The sequence below is a fragment of the Rhinolophus sinicus genome, linkage group LG09, assembly GCF_036562045.2.
Source record: "Rhinolophus sinicus isolate RSC01 linkage group LG09, ASM3656204v1, whole genome shotgun sequence".
Classification (NCBI taxonomy): Eukaryota; Metazoa; Chordata; class Mammalia; order Chiroptera; family Rhinolophidae; genus Rhinolophus; species Rhinolophus sinicus.
This window is the reverse complement of record NC_133758.1, coordinates 27,535,585-27,550,860: the sequence shown is the minus strand read 5'-3', so window position 1 is coordinate 27,550,860 and position 15,276 is coordinate 27,535,585. Positions and strand designations below refer to the sequence as shown.

The following is a 15,276-nucleotide window of genomic DNA, read 5'->3' as shown; positions in this document are numbered from 1 at the left end:
CACATTTCTGTTTTTTAATAGTTGGCCTTTGGCAAAGTAACATAATAGTAATAGAAGCTTCCTCTGGCTATGAGATGGAGCTCTAGACTCCCTTCCTCAAAGATTTGTTGCAATCAAGGACCACAGGTGGTGGGAGAAGGATGAGAACTTCAGCTAGAGCAGTGATGCTGACAGAGGTTGCCTCTGTCTGAGAGCAGGTTAGATATGTTTTGTTCTGGTATTGGGGCAAGGGTTTTTACCCATTATCCGCCCCCTCCTTAGTGCTCTTTCTTTTGTTTTTCTTTCTATACTCTTGTAATGCTAAAATCCAGAGGACTACACTCTAGTCCATGATCTTCCTCAGAAAACCCTGGGGCAGTGGTTGAATTGCATATTCTTCAAACTAATCTCACATCTTCTGAATTGTTTCTTCTGAACTTGAAGTCTTGGGCTATGTACTTTATAAGACATTCACTCTTTCTCTGCAGTCAGAAAATCTAATTTATAATTAAGTGTAAGAAGCACTGACCCTTAAGAGAGACAAGTTAGTCAGCTACACTACATTTTGGCAAGAGTTTTGTGGCTTAATGTGGTCTACTCTAGTTCCCAAGACACCACCAAGATGTTTGGGGCCCAAAACCCCAGCTAGTTAAATTTTTATTTGCCTCTACTTCTGGGCATTTATCTCTCTTGGGGACTTAATGACTATCGCCATAATGAGTAGCTGGTTGGCCATTAAAGTATTTTGGGGCCCTGACCCTGAACCAGTTCAATACAACTAATTGAGAGCCACCTCTCACTCTCTTTTCTATCTCAGGAGAGATTTGGGGGTCAAGGACAATATACTTGGGATTAGCTAACATTATTCCAGGTGGATCAAACAGGTTCATTCAGCTAATTTGATGACCTTTGAAATGTAATCTGCCCTGATAAGAGTCAAAATGCTCCTTAGCACAAGGATGCCAGGTTTAATATTCCTCAAAGAGTAATATCTAAATCATGTTAATAGGAGATACATGCTTTATGCATAGAATTATTTTATGTTCCTGGTGGGAGAAAATGAACAGTTGCCTAGGTGAGATACTCTTCATCTAAGAAAACCAGCTTCCAAAGTGGCTACAGCCATGGCTGGAGAGACCAAAGTTGAATTTGAATTTGAGTGTTCAACTCTTTCTGTTCATTCACAGGGTCAACTAATAGTCCAAAAGCAGTTTCCAAAGTCACAGCAAAATTTGACAAGGTATCAAGAGATTGTTTCAAAGGAATAAAGAAAGAGGTTTCCCAAGGGCTGAGGGGAAACAGGGGCGGAGGGGAATAGAAAAAGTACAGAGATGCCAGGAACAAGGGAGCATTCCCATGGGCTATCTTTCTTCTGACATTAGAAACAGCCAGACTTACCTTCCTACCCTTCCTCATCTGCTTTAACAGAACAAGTAAGACAAAGGTGGAACTTTCCAATCCTCAATCTCTTAACGTCTACCAGATCACCATTTTTAAAAGCAGCTAGAACATCCACTGTCGTTCAGTGTATTTCAGATCTGTATAGGACTGGATTTAAGTCATCTAAAGGCTTCTGATCCATAAGTGGTTGTGGCCAACACAGGGCTCAAGGTTCACAGACCCTTCATTTAGGGTTTCCAGGTTGTCAAAAACCATAAATATTAGAAGCTATAAGAACTATCCTCACAGTTCTCCTTTCCAATAGAGCAGTGGTTTTCAAACTTTAGAGTGCCTCAGTGTCTCCAGGAAGGCTTGTTAAAACATAGATTGTGGAGCTTTGTGTCCAGAGTTTCTGATTTACTAGGAGCCTGAGAATGTGCATTTCTAACAAGTTCCCAGCTTCTGTTATTGCCTGTCAGGGAACCATATCTTGAGAATATCTGCACGACAATAACTAGGAAGACATCCTGCAGAACAGAATGTGGAGGTTCTACCACACCTGAGTTCCATGTAAATAAGGAAACTGAGTGTCAAAGGCATTTTTTTGTTCACAAGTTCATACAACTGCCTTTAATAATTCTAACATTTTAATTTACTGTGCATTTATTTTATTCTTGGCATTATTCCAAAGAGGACTTTATTGATATTGTGTCTTTTGATCCTTATACCTATCCTATGAGGTATGTCCTATTATTATAGACGTTATAAAGATGAGGAAACCGAGACCCAGAAAGCTTATCTACCTTCCCCAATGTCACACAGCTACTCGAGGGGAAAACCAGAGTTCCAGTCATATATATTACAGAGCAACACCTTTTAAAACTTGCACAGGGAACCATAATTGTGATTCCAAAACCAAGCTCTACCACCTTATGCCATATTACCCTAGAGGCATTGTATCTTCCTGTGAGTGTTTTTCTTGAAAAATCACAATAAATTATATTAAAGTTAAAGCATGCTAAACAATTAAAATTAAGCATTTTAAAAATGACACCTGCTCACACTCCTGCTAAGGCATCCCCATAGTAATCCAGTGAACCAGTGAATGGGGCATGCATTGAGCTGGGTACCAGGACCCAACTTCTCATCCTGCCCCAACCTTTCACCAGTAGTAAGAACTGGGTGAAACAAACATTCACCTCTCATTTGTGATATGGGAATGTGCAGCATTTGTTCACCCACTACTATGGGATCACTTTGAAAATAAATTTCCATGTAATATAAAAATATATAACATATTTCCATATGTGTCTATTTTTGTAGATGACATATATTTGCATACATGTGTGCATGCAAATACAGTATGCATATTTGCACATGTGTGTATAAATTAAAGTACTTTTAAATGTTAACCGCCCCCCCAAAAAAAAGTCAGATATTGCCATAATGTAATCCCACAAGTAATTTCTGGGGCTCCAGTTATAATTTGAATATTTTAATTAAATGTACTTTTCCCTAGAAGACACAGAACGAGAGTTTGATAGAGCTACTGCACATGAACTGGCATCTCTTTTGTTTCCTATAAACTCACTCTGTGTTGGTGTTAATGTAATTTTCTATTAAACTTGCAGAAACTTTATAAAATTTCCCTGATTCTAGTTTCCCTCATCCTTTCATTCTTTCTCCAAATCTTTGTCACTAGGTTAGTTTTCTTTGAGCACTCTTTCAAATTGTCATTCTATTGGAATATAATAATTGTTTCCTAGTATGTCTAGTAAAATCCCTTTATGTAAAGGCAGTCACAGTCCTAAAAGTTCCTTAATTGCCAATTCTTTTTTTCTTCTAGCAACACGAGTGTAATATCTTTCCCAGACTCCTTTAAGTATTGTTTTCACATGACTGAGTTCTGACAGTGGAATGTGAATGGAAGTGCTGTATGTTTCATTCAAGCCTGCCCTTAGGACAGCCTTCACATATCTCCAAGTTCTCTTTTTCAATTTATCTGCAACCAAATGCAGAAGACCAAGTGTGGATTTGATCAAGGAGATATGGTAGCCCTAGCACATGGTGAAGACACCAGATATAAGGAAACTGGGTTCTTGGCTATCTGAATGGAGCAAAAACTCCCTCCCCCACTGCTGATTCACACTGGATTCTGACATGAGTCAAAAATAAACCTTCATTTAGTTTATACTTGCAGATTAGAGAATTTGCCTAAGCTAATTAATAGAGTGTGTCTTCCTTGGCTTCCGGTAACGGTCCTCACCATAGCTTTCTACTATCTTCTTGGACAACTCCACAGAATGAATCCCCTTTCAAAGATAAGGCTGGTTTCTCATGGGCTCGTGCAGCAATAACAGTAATTATCATATTGGTCTCTGCTGATGTTCCTTCCAGATGGAATTATCTCTTCCCTCTCTGCATTCCACATGCCTTCCATCACTCAAATACTGATTTAATAAGTATGTATTCTATGGAATCTTCTGAGGTTATTTAACTGAATCTGTCATTCTTTAAATCCGTTAATTTTTTTGGTTTGTTTTTTTCCCCCCCACCAAATGTAAATGAATTATGGGCTAAGTTGCAAGCACCCAAAAACCAGTAAGTGAAAAGTTTTATGATATGGATGTACACTGTTTTTATGAAAGCACATAAGAAATGTTGCTAATCTAGTCAGGTTGTTTAATTGACAGGCCACTTGAGCTGAGAAGCTGAGTCCTGATATATGAGTAGGTATTAGCCAGGAGACACACAGGAAAAGTGAAGAGTATTCCTGGCCAAGAGAAGTGTATACAAAGGCCCAGAGGTGACAGAACAGTCACTAAGTGCACATTATAATATGTAAAGAATGGGCTGCCAGGACATGAGTTGGGATCCGCATTCAATCATTCAATAATGACTAATTTGCTAGGGACCATGCCAGACTCTAGGGATGCAAAATAAATAAAACTCGATCTCTGCTTTTTATGGCCTTACTCAGAGTCTAATTAGAGAGAGGCACATAATCACAGTAGAATGTGAAAATATAATAACCACTTTATCTTATTTTATTATATACAGAGTGCTATGGAGCCTCAGAGGAAGCAGGGTGGAGAGAAGGCAGGGTCAAGAAATCTTCAGATTACTGTACATGACTTTTGAGCTGATCTTTAAAAGAAGAAAAGTTCATGAAAAAGAAATAAGGTACAAATCCTGGGCAAAGAGTGCATGATAGTACAGGTACGGGGATTATCGAAACACACACACACACATAGATTAGCAAGCAATTTTCTAGGATTGAAACTTGCTGTACAAACATGGGCATAGAAGGAGATGAACCAAACAAATAGTGACCAAGGCCATGAAGGTTAGTGAATATTACCCCAAGTGTTTGGAATTTATCCTTCAAATCATACAAAATCATGGAAGGACTATAAGCAGAGGAGTAATATGATTACATTTGCATTCCAGACAGATTTTATTTTTATTTTTATAAAAGGGCACAGAATGGAGAATAGGCAGTCTGGAAAGGGACATTTCACACCTAATTATTTTCTCATCTGCATTATTTTTTTTAGAATAATATTTTAATATTCTGTCTGTTCAATTTCATGTTAAACTCGCTAAGGATGGGAGACACTGACCCTTTATTGCTGCAACTAAAGAGCACAAAGTAAGGCACATCGCTTTTTAGTAAAATGATACGGATTAGATGTTTAATTAAGCTTAACTTTGAGCCTAGACTCCTGCTAAGTGGAGAAGGATTTCATTGCTCCCCTGAAGGAGAGAAGCAGCTGTATCCCCCTCCCTTGAACAGATATCTTAACCTGTCCAGAAAGGGGAAATAACTACACCCACGCACAGGAGGTGTTGGAAAGTTTAATTAGCCAGTGTTTATAATCTTCTTTGAAGCTGAAAAGTGCTAATTATTTTTTTTCCCATCTTAAGATTCTGAGTCACATGGACCATATCTTAAGAGCTTCAGAGTTAGGAACGTTTTTACCTTCATAAATTGAGCTGAGTAGCTTTTGCAAACACATATCCAGCAAAATAGCTTTAGGGTTGACCAAGTAACTCTGTGAAGATAAGAGGTTTACAGGTGAGTTTGTAAGAAAACATGCTGAGTCTGTTAATACCATCAAACCAACTGGAGCCACCAAAGAAGTGTTGCTCCACGAAGTGATTTTCTTTCCCCTATGGTTCCCCTGCTGTTTACCTCTGCCCACATGAATGGACTCAGTGTCATAACTTTCCATGCAGTCCAATCATGAGCCCTCTTTATCCTCCATATCTAAGCATCGGTGGAAAATTTAACTGACAATTTTTTAAAGGAAGCTAGATCTAGAAGTAATTTGCAAATCAACCCAGGAAAATCTTGTGGGAGGCCATTATGCTTACTCATAGCCAGTATCCATGTAAGAGAGTCATCTGGCCCAATTACCAAAAATTGTCTTCAAGCCCATTTTAACCTTTCAAATCCAAAACTAAAAACCTTAAATCATATGTTAGAGATACCGCCCCCACCCCCGCTTGTCTACTGAAGTCCCATTTTTGTATTTTTGTTTCTGTTTTGAGGCCCTGCATTTATTTATTTATTTATTTATTTATTTATTTATTTATTTATTTATTTATTTTTCAGATGATTTACACTGGGAACATCCATTTTCTCAAAGGAAAGCTTCTTCCCTACTAAAAGGTAGGTGGCCTTACCATATGGCTTCTAAATACCAACTATTTAAAATATCAACCAATAGGATTAATATTCACATAAAAAGCACAATAGGTGTCATGTTACAATGAATACAGTCAATGGGTCAAGAATTTTGGAAAATGCCCAGAGCAACCTTGAGTTTATTTGTGTTCAAAAGTGTACCATCTGAAAGGGATCCTTAATAGATGCCTACATATTGGAGACCATACCCGAAAGGAGCCAATAACTATGAATGATAATTATGGTATCCTCCTCCCAAATATCCTCATACTATTTGCCAGTGTACCACCATTTCTTGAAAAGCATGTCAGCATTATCTATAGAAAGAGAAGAAGTCAAATAATACTATTAGTCAGATACATTCTTTCTGGCATTTGACTGATATATTCTAGCATTCTAGATTATTTTGCGTTTGTTTTTGTGGAAAATTCCAATTCAGAGCTTATTTCTTTGATGCCTTACTTTACTTCCTGAAGACATCCAAGAGTAATCAGCAGACTCTGTGTTCCTGCTGTTCTGATTCTAGCTCTTTAAATTCTCACTAAGTATGTGGCCTGAGTCTCAGTAGATGACAGGCAGTATCTTACCTAACTACTTTACATCAGTATCATGCTTTGACAGTCTTTTACTCTGTGATGAGTGAATCTGCACCATTGACCATACCAACTGAACTCAACCCATTCTGCATTTACTTTGCTTCACTTTTTATGGAAATATTTGCATTGAGCAGGAATCTAATAGAATCAAGTTAAAGAGACAGACAAGCTAAGATAAGCCAAAAGAAAGTGGAGGTTATTATTCAGGGCATGCTTTCCCTAGGTCAGGGGAAAAAAATACCATTCCTCAGGAAGAGACTAGAATTATGATATGAAAAGCAATTAGAATGCTTTCTCTTTTTCTCTCATTTCTAATCCATTCTCTAAAAACAAGTACAGTGGTACCTCGGTTTTTTAACGTAATCCACGAGTTCTGAAAGGTTCAAAAACAGGCGACAGCTAGGCCTCAGGATTTTGCACTCAGCAGAAGCTGTGTGACATGTTCAACTTCTGAGTTGTGTTCAAAAACCGAAGTATTCACTTCCGGGTTTACGGCGTTCGTAAACCAAAATGTTTGTCAATGGAGACGTTCGAAAACTGAGGTACCACTGTAATGGCTTTCTATCTGTAGATCAGACTCCATGAGCTCTTAAAATACCATTTTTGTCCACTGAATGTGTGATCCCTCTACTTGTAGAATCTGAATCAGATATTGATCTGATCCAGAACCACTGGTGTCACATGGACCATCCCAAATTTTCTACTTGTTTTTTTTTTTTTTTTTTTTATTTATTGGTGTGGTTGAATGCATCAACCACAGCAAACTGTGCTTTAGTGGTGAATCACATCAAATAACATCGAATTAGTGGTTTTCATGAGGCTAAAGAGAGCCATGCACTTCCATCTCTGCAGATTTCACAGCCCAATAATCTTAATATACCCACACATATTAGGGAGCTGATATTAACTTACACACTCTCCCAAACGAGTGGGAGAGTATATTTCATTAGCACTCTCTAGAGCTAATGATTAAGCTATGTACCAGCTGGACCCAATTCTCTGCAATGAGTCATTGACATTTGCACTGTGGTCTGTGAGGTAATCTGCTCTTTTAAAGGAATGAAAAAGGTTAATCCAGACCCTTGTAAACCTTTATCAATGACTTGACATCATTAAGGTCTGCCCAGTCCATTTTCGGAAGTCAATCAAACATAAAACTCCCTAGAGTAGTAGGCTCTCGATTTTTTTTTTAACTGAGAAAATCAAGCCAAATCTCTTTAAAAAATGTAAATATCTAATAAGTACCCCATGCAATACAATGTACTATGGCAGATACAGACAAAAAGAAGCCATGCTGCATGCCCTCACGATAGTTATTGACTAGTTGGGAAGTCAGATTAAAACCCAAGAATAACATAAGGCTTTAAGTATTAGCTAATAACCGAAAAGAAGAAATAAATGAAAACAACACTAGTCATGGAAGGTAATTTCTTACCTTTCAAAATTATATCTAATGTACTTTGCATCATGAAACCAAAGAGAATACAAACATGATAAATGGGACGTGGGTTGCATTTCTAAGGATTTATAATATTTTCATAAGTTGGAAAGAAGGAAGGATCACTTGTTTTGTCTAGAGAGAAAGGGGGGAAAGTAGGGCAGAATGCGAAGAAACTAGAGCTGCAGGAAATAAGGTTTCATCCAGCTATTTCTACATACCTGAGATTCACCCCTGCAACTTGGCGATAAAGTAAATGTGTGAGCCAGAACTGAAAACTTACCAGTAAAACCTGAAGAAATGAGAACTAACACAATAGTTTTCATGAGGTGTGAGAGAAGTCCTGTGTATAGTGTACTGCTAAGGTAGAAGTGACAGCTGTCAATGGAAATCTAACAGGTGCATCCTGCCTCCTGAACAGCACTTTTTCTCTCCTTGCCCACACTGCAGGTGCATACAGATCTACTTTCTGACAGGTAGACTTCTCTTTCCAACCAAGCTTTACCTCCCAAGCTTTGCTCTCATTACTAAGGTAACTACCGGGTTGTTCTTGGCAGCTTCTGAAACACTTGCATCTCCTGCATGTGTCAACCACAGGCTTCTACACCTTCCACTGGCATCAGCTAATTTTTCATTTGCGCATGCCCTCAGAATGACAGGTCCAACAATTAGCCTTCCCAGAGGCTTCCTTCTTCTTTGGCAGTAGGTGTGGTGAATGTCAAAACCCCATCCTGTTAGCACACTCAGTTTAGTATTAAAAGCATTGTCTTTGACAGCAAACAAATGTTTGGGGTCATAGAGGGGCAGAACTATCTTTCTTAAGAAGGAAAATGACTGGGCTTTTTTTTTCATCCAGTTGTGGAGTGTTACAGAAAAAAGCTCATCTAGTCCAACCCTATCATTTTACTGAAGAAGAACATGGAAACTTGGGAGACAAAGTCTATAATCCAAGATTCATTGGAAAGTTAGTGACAAACATGGTATTGGCAGTTCATTGGGAAAATATAAGCCCTTCTAAGGCAAAAGTCATGAGATATATTATACCATATATCCACAGTTCCACAGTTCCTAGAACAGTGCTTTGTCCATAATAAATCTAAGTAAATATTTTGAAGGAAGACAACGTAAGCTAAGGATTGATTCTTAACTGAAATTCTCAGAATGTTAAGTCAGTTCCTAAATTCTTTTTGGTTAATTTAATTTTTCCAGTACTATTTTACATCTAAGTTTCATATGGCATCTACTTTTTACCTTTAATTTTCTATTTCTCCTCAAAACCAAGCCATTTTCCTCAATCAAATTGGTACTTTCCTGTGCCTTTAGAAAAGAAGAAATACATTATCTCGGTACTTTTGCCAATTTCCTTTATCTCTTTTAAATGGTTCTAGACTCATTACCACTCCCCTTCCATTTTTTTTTATCCTTAACATTGAGCTCTTTGCACAGGATCTTCAGGCCTGAGGTGAACAGTGTCTTTAGCCTACCATTTTGGGATGAAATGCCTGATGCTTAAGACATTAAATTAATCAATTATGAATTGCATATTTATGTATTCCTCAGTATTAGGCATTTGGAGGATATAATAAATCAAAGAAATACTCTTTTCATTCAGAAAGCTTTTTTATTTTTTTGCAGATGAGAAAAATTTCATGAAAATTTAAATGATAAAACCAAAAAAAAAAAAAAAGCACTAGAGATAACATAAAACGCAAAATGTAATTAATTTCTATACAGCCAATAAGTGCAATGGTAGTGAATCCTGTGGGATAAAATGAGAAGGATTTTTGAATAGGAAAGATATTAGATGAGCTTGTGGATCAGACGTATATAAGCAAAAAAGGAGAGGTGAAAGTTTTCTGTGTAGAAAGAATATTGCAACATAGCTTTAGAGACAGGTATTCACTAGTAAGTTATATTATAATTAGGTGTTGGTGAATAGATCAGAATGGTTAAGAACAAAGGACATATACCATGAAGAAAGACGCAAAGATTGATGGGTCAGGAGTTTGGGGCCTTAAATTTTGACATGTGTACCACTACCAAAAATTATAGCTTGTGAAAATGATTCAGGAAAAAAAGAAGAAAAAAAAAAAATCAGTTGCTTTGGGTAAGAGGCTCTAGTAACTTAAGATTTTGAAAGATTTTTTTTTTTTTATATTTGAATTATTTTTCTTCATAGGAGATTAATGTGCTTTACATATAGGAATTAGAAAATTGTCAATAGTTGTAAAATTATAAGTTTTCATGTAATTTTCTGGATATAAGGAAAATCCAAAGACAACTAAGTACAAGACAGGTAACAATCACTAGGTGATCTTGCTCTCAAAGGGCTCAAGTTCTCACTGAGGAGCCAGACATGACCATATAGAACAACTAAGATTAATTTAATAACATACAGAATCCTGAGGGAAATTAGGTGATACTAAACCAACCTTAAAGGATAGCTGTTCATAGGGTAATATGACTGAGACAGGCTTCAGGTAGGCTTTGAATTGTAACTCAAAGGGCATGGAGAGTCTGGATTAGCAGTGAGAGTGACAGCCATTGCAGAGGAAAAAAAAGTTTCTGATATCTTTTATTTTTATTTGTTTGTTGGTTTGGCTGTCCCACCCCTGCCATTCATTAGAATTTAATACAAATATTTTACTCTTCAAAAATTATATCCAATGTATTTTCTGCTCTCAGAGAGGAGAGCACACACATAGTAAATTTTAGAGCTATGCAGTTAGTGTTTATGAAGGCCTCACTGCAGAATATATGCTCTACTAAGTTTCATTTCCTTTTTGCAATTAATAGTTATTGAGTTTTAAAATGTCACTTTAAGTCAATACTAAATATTTAAGAAATATAGGCAGTGGCTGCTTAATTATGAGATCTCTGTGTGCTTCTGTTTTCTTTGTATTCAAGAACCAACTAAAGAATCAACCAATTTGGAGTACACCTAATCTGAAATAATCACTATAAGAAAAAAAGTAATATTGAACAGCATGATTAGAAATTTACTGTGGTCAAGAAGCTGATATACTGTAGTTATTGCATACATTTGGGGATTAATGGGACTACTTTGCCACCTAATATTTTTGAAGACACCCATGGGTTTTTGTTTTCTTTTCCTCATGGCTCTATTTTTATTAAAGAAAGATTCAGAAAGGTTTACAAACTACCCCATTTCTTTCACCAACATCCCAGAACTTCCATTGTAGTTATTCAAACAATAGATGGTTAGTTTTGAGTGATGTAGTTAGAAAGAATTCTCTCTTTATTTGAGATGTGTAATAAATAATATCTAAAGGAATCTCGCACAATCCTGCAATTCTAGACATATGTTCTTTAGGTCAGAAAAAAAGGTGAATCTGGAATTTAATCTGTCAAGAAGAGTCATCAAAGAAGAAAATCAAAGTAATGGAGTGGCATAGTACTAAAACAAACAAATAAACAAAAAAGGATAATGCAAGAGCACTTTCCTGAGATAAAATTTTATTGCCTGAATTATTCCAAGCATAGTGATAAATATATAATGTATAGTTTTTTCAAAGAAGAAAATTAACTAATTAGGCATTATAAAAAATAGGGAACACTACCAAAAAATGTATCTTGTGACAATGATTCAGAAAAATAATTCAATTACTTTGAGTAACAACCTCTAATAATTTAAGATTTTGAAATATGTTTATTTTTATATTTAAATTATTTTATTCATAATAGATTAATGTATTTTTAATATAGAAATTAGAAAAATTTCCATAGTTATAAAATTATAAGTCTTCATGTAGCTTTCTGGATGTAAGGACAAAACAAAGAAAACCAAGTATAAGACAGTGTTCACTTGAACAAAATTATAGGCCAAGGCTTCAATAGAGGTGTGATATGGGCACTTTCAAAGTTATAATGAGGTATGACCAATGAGGTAAGAATATTTGCTTAGGGAAACAGATAAATTTTCCTCTCCCCATAAAATTATTTGACATGCTTACCTACAATTTTAACTGATACATGTAAACAGCTTGGAAGTCATCATTCCCATTCTTGAAACAAACAAACTCCTGCACAAACCTGAAAATCAACTACTTGTATTGAACACATCAGAGAACTGAGGTCTTTGACCAACCAAAAATCTGGAGAGGTAAATATAGAATCACAGGCACAATCTCCTGCACCATAAACTATGGGAACACTTAAACGTAATTCTCAAAAATTGCTAGTGGCTGAGGGTAGACTAGCATGGAGGTGAAAAACTTATGGGGGCTGCAGTCTTGGAGGGGCACATTATTGTAGGTTTTACCTTCAGGTTCTCAGTGTAAAGAGTGAAGAAAGTATTTTATTATGATACTGTAGAATGATTATAGGACACGATGTATTTGTCAACACCCATTGAACGTTACAACACAAGAATGAACCTAATGTATACATATTAAATCAGTCATTTATGAAGTCAGAGGAATCACAGAATAAAATGCAGAATGTGACAAAATAATATAACTGTATTACAAATGTATACAATTACCTCACTGAAAGGGGGTATAGGGGCAATGTTATGACCTAAGTCACTTTCGAAATAAGAGGAGTGTGTAAAGCTAAAGTCAAAAGAAAAAGATTAAGCACTGTACTGGTTGGTAAAGTTGTTCTTATTTGGGTAGAGGTTAACAAATTTGGTACCACCATACTGTTATGCATGGTAATCATTCAATATAGAATTAAACACTTAAGTAAGTGGTGGAGTGTGTTTGGGGGATGAGTGTCTCATTATTGGAGTAGAGGTTTATAGATAAATACGTGGAGGATGGATGGAATGGTAATATGGTAATGGATTCGAGCTGGAGATATCAATGTGAACTCATGTTTATTTTAATATTCTTACTGATAAATAGATATAGAAATACTTATAGGCATGTGTATTTGCATTGGTTAGTATATACCTACAGACTTTTCTTTGCCCTGTGGGAGGGAGCCTAGAAAACAACACATCAGTAGAAATGAGCACACCTATTACTAACATCTTGGTTTCTAATGCCATTCTTCAAAAATAGGGACCAAGGCTTATGGAGAAATGTCTGATATTAGGATGGGGACCAGAAATACACAAGATGAAACTAGAGTATCTTAGATCTTAGAGTGACAGAAAGAAAGGAAATGCTTAAAAAAAAAGATGGAGTATATCAGAGGATCATGAGCTCTCAATGGCTAAATCTGGAACAATTTGATCAACAAAATAAAGTAACGTAGGGTTATAATCCAAAGCATAAATTAAATACTCATGAATTTCTACTGATATAAGTAAATAATTGAATAAATAAACACATGGAGAGAAAGGGGAATATCTCATGAAGAAGAATTCCAAATAATTTATGTAGATACTTTCCCCTCAAAAGGTAGGGCCCAACTGCCCACTCATGTGTGGATTGCACATTGTGCCTTACTTCCAAATAGAACAGTATGTAAAAGGGGACCAAAAAAAATAGTAATTGTACATGCAAGAAATCTGATAAACACTACTTTAGCCAGGTGATGAAAGTCAACATCATCAATGATACAGCATGTTGACAGTATATATTCATGATGTAATGTGATAAGAATGTCACTTTATCTTCACCATTTTTCTGAAAATCTAAACTATTGTAAAAAATAAAGTCTAGTAAGAAAAAATGTTTGATATGATTTGTCTTTGTATGGGAAGGTCCAACAGTTTTCATGAATCCCCAGTTATAGTCTCCAGAATTAGTGACACATTAATCTCTCATTACAAAGATTGTAGAGTAGGAGACTGATGATTCTCTAAAGCTGGAAGGATTTAGATAGATAGATAGATAGATAGATAGATAGATAGATAGATAGATAGATAGATAGATAGATATAGATATATACATAGATGTGTATATATATATATATGGATAGATATATAGATATAGATATATAGATATATGTATATATGTACATATATACATATATATACATAGATAGATTGATTGATGGATAGATAGATGTATATATTATCTTTAATTGGGGATGAAGACTCTTCCAATCACGTCACGTAGAGACCATTTCACCCATTGCCCTGCTTGGCCGCCAGTCTGTTATCTCTCTCTTCAGCAATGGTGAGGTGGATACCCTTTCCATAGGGAAGAGAAACCCATGGTTTGTTGCCTTTGCCAATAACAAAAATGTTGGAGAGCCAGGTGGCAAACCTGTTGCATTGGCATCTTTTACATGAACCACATCAAAAGAACCAGGGTGCCACTGTCTGTCAGTAGTAACACCAATTCTTCCCAGGTTGGCACCTGTGGTCACCGTGCATAGGCTACCAGTGTCAAACTTGATTATATCAGTAATATTGCCAGTGTCCAAATAAATCTGAATGGTGTCATTCACCTTGATGGGGGGATCAGGGTAGTGGATGGTGCAAGCATCATGAGTCATGAGATGCGGGATTACTTTTGTGCCCACAAAGATCTTTTTTCACTTTGCACGACTTGTATTTGGCCTCCTCAGGTGTAATACAATGTACAGCAAAGCAAACATTGGTGTTGTAGATCAGATGGAAATTTTCTCTAGTCTTGACGATGCTGATGACATCCATCAAACAAACAGTGGCAGTTACATCAGTTTGGACCTTGCTATCAATCTTATGAACCGGTGCATGAAGATCTTCTTTACTTCATCTCCTGTTAGGGCATACTTCAGTCTGTTCCTTAGGAAGATGATGAGAAGGAGACATTCCTTCAGCTTGGGGGACCAGTAGATGGATGAGGATCAAACACACGGGTCAGTTTATCCAGCATCCAATGCTTTTGAGCTGCTGCATACTTCAGATGTTTCTTGGGACCATGAGCCATGGCTGTGCTGGGCCTGGAAAGAGACTGGAAGGAATTTTTGTCACAGGTTTTTACATTTTAACAAAGCAAAGACATGCTTATCTATTTGGTGGAGCCATTTTTTGACGAACCCATTCATTTTATTTATGCAGCTAAAGTGCTAATTTTATTGGCCGTCAGTAGGAAAAGAGATAAATATGTTTTCTTTTTTTTTCCATTTTACCATTATGACTTTAACTGTTTTTAAATAGTCAAATCATGGCTAACTTTAGTCCAGCAAGAATCAAGGACCATAACTCCAAATAAGTGGAGTTTCATACATTTACTAAATGTGTAGTAGCATTTCAGTTCATCCAGTCTATTGACACCTAACCTTCACAGTAT

At 36.4% G+C, this 15,276-nt stretch overlaps 1 pseudogene; it reads right to left on the bottom strand.

Moving 5' to 3' along the window:
• Window positions 1-14,123: 14,123 nt before the first annotated feature.
• LOC109458278 (small ribosomal subunit protein eS4, X isoform) lies at window positions 14,124-14,913 on the bottom strand (annotated as a pseudogene).
• Between the last annotated feature and the right edge of the window lie 363 nt (window positions 14,914-15,276).